At 45.6% G+C, this 8111-nt stretch overlaps 1 protein-coding gene across 1 annotated transcript in view; it reads left to right on the top strand.

The window, feature by feature from the left end:
* The first annotated feature begins 3073 nt into the window (after window positions 1-3073).
* The window catches only part of ZNF697 (zinc finger protein 697), a 28404-nt gene continuing 23366 nt past the window's right edge, over window positions 3074-8111 (top strand). The window contains exon 1 of the mRNA XM_025397765.1: window positions 3074-3150. The gene's annotated coding sequence lies outside the window, so the exon portion shown is untranslated. The remainder of the gene's footprint in view (window positions 3151-8111) is intronic.

Below are 8111 nucleotides of genomic sequence, written 5' to 3'. Positions count from 1 at the left end.
TGAAGTAATTGTGTGACATCTGTCTTTTCAACTGGAGTGTGGGCTTCTTGGGGGTAAGACATAGCTGGTAGTTACTCAGTAAAATATCTTACTGTTGAATGTTACATGTCTACTCAAGGCATGGAGACTAGCATGAATAAGTGTTAAATAAAACTTCGTTGAAGGAACAAAATAACTGGGATTGGAAACAAAAGGAAGGGATAGGTTTGGAATGGGGTGGAATAATGAATGAAATAATGAAATAATGAAAGTTTAACTATCCTGAGCTTAAGTTAGAAGCGTAGGAGAAGGGGGAGAGTGTGTTGTATTAAAAGCAAGGCAAAAAATAGCTTCAATGGGCAATGTTACATGTTAAGTGCTACAAGCAAGTATATCGTGTTTTTCAAATTGAACACTATTAGAGGCTACTTGATTTGCAAAACAGTAATCAATTCTTTGGGGTGGACATGGGGGAATTAGTTTCACTGGAACATTACCAGGTTGAGAATGTGAAGGAGCAGTAATTTGTACGGTCCAAAAAATGCAAGGATCACAGCACAATTAATTTAGGTGGACAGTCAACAGAGTGGGCATACAACAGGAACTTTTGGGAGGTGGACAGTCCTATCTGCATGCTTCTCATTAATTCTACATTTTAATCCAGACCATCTTATTCCTGTGATTAAGGCGCTCTAGAGAAAGAGAACTCTAGCATTCTACTAGTGGATAAACTTTACTTATATGTAAGCTAAACCCTTCGCCCAAATGTTTTAATCATATGGATTTAAAATGTGAAATGACAAGTGGAGGTGACAGGTAATTATGACTTTATTTTTTGAAACAGAGTCTCAATCTGTCACCCAGGCTGGAGTGCAATCATGGCTCACTGCAGGCTCAAACTTCCAGTCTCAAATGACCCTTTCACTTAAACGACCAAGTAGCTGGGACTACAGGTACGCGCCAGCACACCCACATTTCATTTCTATTTTATTATTTTATTTTATTTTTGGCAGAAACAGGGTCTCACTATGTTGCCCAGGCTGGTCTTGAACTCCTGGGCTCAAGTGACCCTCCCACCTCGGCCTCCAAAAGTGCTGTGATTACAGGCATGAGCCACCAAGCCCAGACTTTTGTTTTCTTTTTTTTTTTTTTGAGACGGAGTCTCACTCTGTTGACCAGACTGGAGTGCAGTGGCATGATCTCAGCTCACTGCAAGCTCTGCCTCCCGGGTTCATGCCATTCTCCTGCCTCAGCCTCCTGAGTAGCTGGGACTACAGGTGCCGGCCACCACGCCAGGCTAATTTTTGGTGATTTTTTTTTTTTTTTTTAAGTAGAGACGGGGTTTCACTGTGTTAGCCAGGATGGTCTCGATCTCCTGACCTCGTGTTCCGCCCGCCTCGGTCTCCCAAAGTGCTGGGATTACAGGCATGAGCCACCGCGCCCGGCCTCCCATAGACTTTTCTATCTGATTACTTTTCAAACACATTCTAGAGCATCCTAGAACTTGTCCTTTCCTAGTTCAGTTTATTACATTCTGCTCATGCTCCTGGAGAGAATACAGCTTTTACTCATTTAGTCTCTATGTGGTCCTTCCTTGATTTTCTAAGGGTCTTGAGTCTGTGGTCCCAGAAATAGACAAAAACGTGTTCAGGGCATCATAGACTCTTGCTAGGCTGGAAGTGGAGTACCCCTCTTGTAGCCAATGTCCTCTTCTCCTCACCCTTCCACTTCCCGAAATACACACACTCAATATACAGTGGCCATCACATCTGTTTTGTAGGACCAACTAAGCTGAATCCTAAAGGTTAATGAAGGAAAGATATACAGAAAGTCCAGCACTTTCCTAATTCAGCAGCACACACGTTTTCACATGTCTAATATTCAATTTACGTAATTTATTTTCAATCTCAATTTAATTGCTTTTCTTGAAAAGATGTTTGGGACAAGGCCAACAATGGAGGGAGGAATGTCACCGGGTCGGGATCTGGAAACAATCAGCTCTGTATGGTTTTAAAGATAAAGCGCCAAGATCTTAAGGAACCTGAATTCCTGGTGAGCAATCAAGTTCTTTAATCGGCCCCCAGCAGGATGTCAACGGCTTAAAAGAAAAAGAAAATCTATTTTAAAAGATAGATTTTATCTTTTTAGATTAATTTTAAAAAAGCGAACCCATCACAAACTTCCCGGTTTTCAAAGAAAGGGCCTCTCCCACCGCAGAGCCCTCCCGCACCATGGGACAGCTCAGTGGCAGCGTCCTCCGGCCGCCCGTAACCGGTGCCGCGAGCTCGGAGTGCGGGGCTGGGATCTCGCGCCCTCCGGGGCAGCGGGCTCCATGAGCGCCGCAGGGCGGGGCGTGGGGCAGGACCTGCCGGCCGCTCCCTTCCCCACGGCGCTTAGGGAAGCAGCGAGCGCCTTTCATCCTGTCCCGGAGTCCTAGCCTGGCCGGAGCTACCTCCAGGGCGCCCGCTGCTGCGGTGGCAGGAAGTCCCCGGGAACTACAAATCGAGGCATGCTGGGAGCATTCTCCCGCTCCTCCCAGGAAATGTCCTTTGTCCAGCCCTACAGGAAGCCCCAGTGAGGAGTCAGCCGGGCAGCCAGCCAGCGAGCCAGCCAGAAAGCCAGCCAGCCAGCCAGCCAGCCAGCCAGCCAGCCAGCCAACCATACAGCGGGCCAGCCAGCGGCCGCTGCAGCCGCCGCCGCCGCCGCCGCACAAGGGCAGACGCGCTGCGGTGCGGGGCTCGGGCCGGGGCGCTCGGTGCCCTAGCTCCTCGCCGCGCCAGCCGCCGCGCAGGTAGGAGCTTGGCTGTGGCTGGGCTCAACCGCCTCTCCGGGATGGGGCTGATCGGGACCAGACCCGACCGCTGCGGGGATGGGGTGTGTGTTCGAGTGCGGTGGCGGAACGGCTGGGCAAAGTTGTGCCTCATAAAGTGGACCGTTGTCCGCTCCCCTGGGGCGCAGGCCCCCGGGCTTAAGGGGTGCTCTCGCGCCCGCAAAGCCGGGGCTGAGCTCCCTCAGGGGTATGTGGCGAGGGGCGGGAAGGAGGAGGCTGAGACGTGAGGGAGGAGACAGCGATGCAAGAGGGAATAGGACCGTCCCGCCGACCACCGAAGGGGGCATCAGAGACCCTCGGAGAAGCCAAGCCCAGGGAGGAGCTTGGAAGGCAAGGAGAAGGTGAAGGGCTTTGTGTGCAGCTGTGGACCTTGACGGACTGCGCTCTCCTTGCCTTGTCTGTCCGTGTCCCCAGCCCCATTGGGGCTAAGGGAGGGTAGGGGGCTCCGAGAAGGGGCAGAAGAGAAGCGGCAGGTCATCTTGGGTACTAGTGAATGAAATGTGTGCCTCCCTTTTCCTCTCTTCTTCATTCTAGCCCACACAGATGAGCGGCTTTGGGGCTGCCATCAGACCGGGCAAATGACACAATAAGGACGAGTGGGTGGAGAGATGGACAGCAGCTCGCAGCCCAAGAGGGGTCGCCGTCTAGCCCCGGGAGGCATTCCAACCACAAATGTCCATGTCGGCAGGTGGTGGGGTGGTGGGCAAAGCTGGAACCTGCACACTTCACGGGGATGCCGAGGCTCAGGATTGTGCATGGAGGCACGGGTGAGGCGCGTGTTGGGAGGAGTGGGTGAGTAAAAAGGTTGAGGGGGAGCAGCGACACAGAGGCGCTGAGTGTACCTTATGACCATGCATCGGAAATCGACTACCACTTCCTCTGGGACTTGCCACGATTTTCCTTTTTCCTAACCGCGCCCCCACCGCCCTGCCTCCCCTACAGGAGTGAATCACCCACCCCTTACTACATGAACCCTGGGCTGAATTGAAGTTGGTGATGTATCCCTCTCCTTGTAGCGGGCATGTTTGTCCTTAACCTGTAGGATGACACCAGTACTCCGCATCCCCTACTGCCTTACCCTCCTCCCTCAAGACTGAGCATCTGGTAAATGCGGTCGGTCGGATAATGGCTAGCAAGTTAAATGTCTTTGAGGAGCTGCGGTGGATGAGTGGGCAACTTTGAACACAGTCCAAGTGTGACTGTTGTAACTGAACTCAGCATGCCTAAGGGGCCACACTCACTCTCTCTCCTTTCTCCCCTTACCTGAGTTTTTGTTGATGTTCCCAACTGTTTACCTTCTTCGCTCAACAAGCCAACATGTGGATATTATTTAATGTGGAATATGTTTGAGGAGCCAAATGGACCTTTAAGAATGCCACTTATGTGGCCAGGCAGGAGTATGCAAGGCTCATGGTTGGAAGAATGATGCTGTAGGGCATGGAGAGAGCCCTGAGCCTGATATAAATGGCTTTCGAGGAGAAACAAAACATTTCTTCCCTGGCTTCTTTAGGAGAGATGAGGCATTTGAACTGAGATAAAGAATGGGATTGAGAAAAAAAAAACAACAACAACAACCCAGTTCTTTAGGATGAGGGCATGAGGATAATGAAGTGAAGGGAAGAGGCTCTGTGAATTCAGATGATTTCTAGTTAGAACATATTGGCTGTGTGTGTGTGTGTGTGTGTGTGTGTGTGTGTGTGTGTGTATGTTGGAAGTGGGGGTTGTTGTTAAGGGAAGGTTGATGTCAAAAGTTCAGCCATGCTCAACAGAGAATAAGATGGCATCTGATTGAACAAGATCATAAATGTGAAGTCAGGCTGCCCTTTACATTACACAAAGGAACACATAGATGGCCTTTCAGAACTACTGGGATAGAGGGGTCAATGGATGCTAGTCAGACAGAAGAACCAGCTGATGTGGCTGGATTGAAGTGGTAAATGATGACCTCACATCAGAGCATGACTAAGGCTCATGGAGTTGCATCACATTTCCTCTCCCTCCCCCACCAAAAACTCTTTGAATTTCCTCAGAATCTACATTTTTTCTTTTTTGCCTAATTACTAGTGTCCTGTGAAAGGAAGGAGAAAGGGTAAAGGTTGGTTGCAAGGATGATAAACTAAGGCAAGAAGGAGCTTGTCTGTTATGTAGAAAGAAAAAAATAGCTGTAGTGTCAGTAAGAGTTCTGGAGCTTGAACCTATGTCAGTAGCATATGGGCTTTTCTTTGTATCTAAGATCCTACTTCTTCTTTCTTTTCTTTCACCTGCCCCTTAACAGGTTTCTCAGTACCACACACTATGTAGAGTTAATATAATCAACAAAAGTAACTCCTTACTTTGGGATTTAAAATTCTTCACAATTCAGTGCCTACCTACCTCTGTCCTTCATTGGACCTGCCCACCCCAATTTACCTCCCCATCCTTGGAGCAAATAACTCCCCAATCCTTGAAGATGCAACAGACATTCTTGAACCTCTGTGACTGCCAGGTTGAACCCCATGCTTGCTGGACATCCCTGCACCTGTCACTAATTATTTTTGGTACATATCCTGGCCCAGTTGATTAGCTCCCTTATAGAACTCTTGCCAACCTTTGCAGTCAAAATTAATCTTACCCCTTGGTAATTTGTATTATTTCAATGACACCTGCTTTAGGAGTTAATACCTAACAAGTGCTCAAAGGATGTTTGACTTGAAAACACGAATAAATCAAAGAATGAGTGAAAGGATGAAAAAAATCTTAATTCTCTTGCCTTTCCTTAGAAAAGGGGATGGAGCCTTTCTCATAGACCTGTGAGGATTCATTGCAATTGTGAAAATAAAGCATCTAGGACATGCCAGACTGAGTCTTTTCCTTTTGCTCCTGGATTGAGAGACCCTAAAAGTACCTATCATAGTGTCTAGTACAAGGACACTGACAAAAAGTTTGTTGAATAAGTTCTTTGCCAGCCTACATTTTAAACTCTCAGGCAGAATATGGAGTGGATTAATCCTAAGCAAATAATCAACAATGTTTGTCATTATCCTAGACTGAAGAAGGTAACTGTTTCCATTCAATTATGAAAGTGCAAAGTGCTCATTACAAAAGCAGCACTATGAAGACTGTCCTGCTATTGGCAAGTAAGCCAGACATTTACCATGTCATTTTTATTTTTATAGCCCAAGCAATGTACCAGGATTAAAATGTAGCATATAGAAATAGACAACAAATCAGACTTTCAAACTTTCCCCAAAGACACTACAATTTAATAGTCCCTCAGTTATCTCGAACTGGGCAATTTTTCATGCTTCTTTTTATGTGATTACAATAATAGTCGCCACTTATTGAACATCTATATATCAGCTACTAAACTAGGTGATTTACATGCTTATTTTGATGACTTATTTAATCTGATGACTTACATATTGTTATCTCTATTCTAAAAATGAGGAAACTAGGGCTTGGAGAGAAGGTAAGAAACTTTGGAGTCCCAGATTCTGAACTGAGTGTAGATTGGAATTTAGGTCTGCTGACTACCAAGCCTGTTCAGAATTTGCTTTCCATGGGAGAAAACGGACAGTTCTTTATTCCTTCTTCTCCTGAAGTCCTTCACTTCCCAGATTTCCTACCAGTCACATTGTTGTGCTTCTGAAATCATCCTAATGGATCTTATTCTGAGAAGTACTGTTTTTTTCATAGATGTGTTATTTTTATGTCCTCAAACTCTCATGACCATCAGTTGGAAAGGCCAGGTTCAGAACCCTAATAAGACCTTTGGGTACAGAACTGTGTGTGTTTGGAATTCTTTTCTTTTTTCTCCCAGCCTGTCTGAATTCCTCTTGCCAGGCCAAGTCTCACGTCTTTTGGGTAGCCTTTTTCAACTACACCACGCCACCCTCAGCCTCTCCCCTAATCTCTTGCATTGTTTAAAATTCTGCAGTTCAGTGTTTTCTTAATGAAAGTAGACTTGAGTGGGTTCCCACACGTGACAGGGACTTTATGTCCAGAACACGACCTGGCGTATGGTAGACTTTCAGAAACTGAGTTAATGATGAATTGGTATTGACTAAAATGCAGAAATGGAGGCATGAAATATTATTTGCATGTTGATAGTTTGCTTATATTGTAGAAGAGGGATAGAAAGAGAGGATAATTATTTTCTTAGTTAATTTTCACCCTTTTCATGTAACTTCCAAAAGAGGAAAGTACCTTCTGGAAATATGCCAGAGCAGACCACTGTAAGCTGAGTTTTCTTAGCTTGACTAACATGGGCACTGAATGATTTATAGTGTTTAATGATTTTGGGTAGTGGGGTGAGGCATTGTTTAGTACCTTTCCCTTTGCTGTCACGCCAAATCTCTCAGATGTCATGCACATCTGAGAAAATCAGAGGGGCTTCACTGGCTGCACTTATTGGAGGAAAAGAAGGCTGGGGAGAGGAAGGAAGATAATTCATTCTGTTTTCATCAGAGCAGCAAGATTTGTGTGGGGCACAGATTTGGCATTCATTTCATCATGTATTGATAAGGGATGGTTGAAAGATCAGTAGCTTCTCCTCTTTGGGTGGAAGAGGGTTTCACCTATCACAAGATTGAACCCATTTATTTAGGTTGACTAAACGTTCTTTTTCTCTGACCTCAAGGGTGCACAGAATTTTGAAAGCCCTGGTATAAACACAGCGTGCTGTGGGTTGTTATAAGCACATTAGTCATGTTAAAGGAGAATAGGACAGTCCTTGGGATCACTGAATCTATTCAGTAAGTCATGTTTTGTGCATCCCTAGACCAGCAACAGTGTTCCAGCAGGTGTGTGGGAGGGTCACATGCAATACTTCAGGTTTTTCCTTCCTGTGGAGGCTCAATTTGCTATGGGTAGTTAAAGGGAAAGGGCCTACTTTTATTCAGAGAGCTACTTCAGATATACATGGTCTTCTGAGAAGTTTATCAGGATCTTACCATAATTATAAAAGAGGAATAAAGTTTCTGGGTTTTATTTGCTAAGAAACGTTTTGCTTTGGCTCATCACCTCAGAGCTATTTCATGTGCTTAGCACATCTTTGATGCTTGATGAAGTTTAGCAGGGCACTATAGGAAGACTTTTCCAGTTGTTGAACTTTTTTGTCCCCCATACCTGGGAACTTTTGTGAATTTCAAAGAATCACTTTATTTTTGTTTTGCTAGTTTTGAAAATAATCCTTCAGGCAGGTACTGGCAATGATTTCTGATAATAGAAGGTGGTTTAGAAAGTAGAGGTGGTTTAGAAGGTGGTTTAGAAATAGAAGATAGAATAGAAAGTTCATTAGAATGTAATCTCTACAACAGAGAAT

This window comes from Theropithecus gelada, chromosome 1 (genome assembly GCF_003255815.1).
Source record: "Theropithecus gelada isolate Dixy chromosome 1, Tgel_1.0, whole genome shotgun sequence".
Lineage (NCBI taxonomy): Eukaryota > Metazoa > Chordata > Mammalia > Primates > Cercopithecidae > Theropithecus > Theropithecus gelada.
The sequence above is the reverse complement of the archived record's forward strand: the minus strand, read 5'-3'. Positions and strand labels throughout refer to the sequence as shown.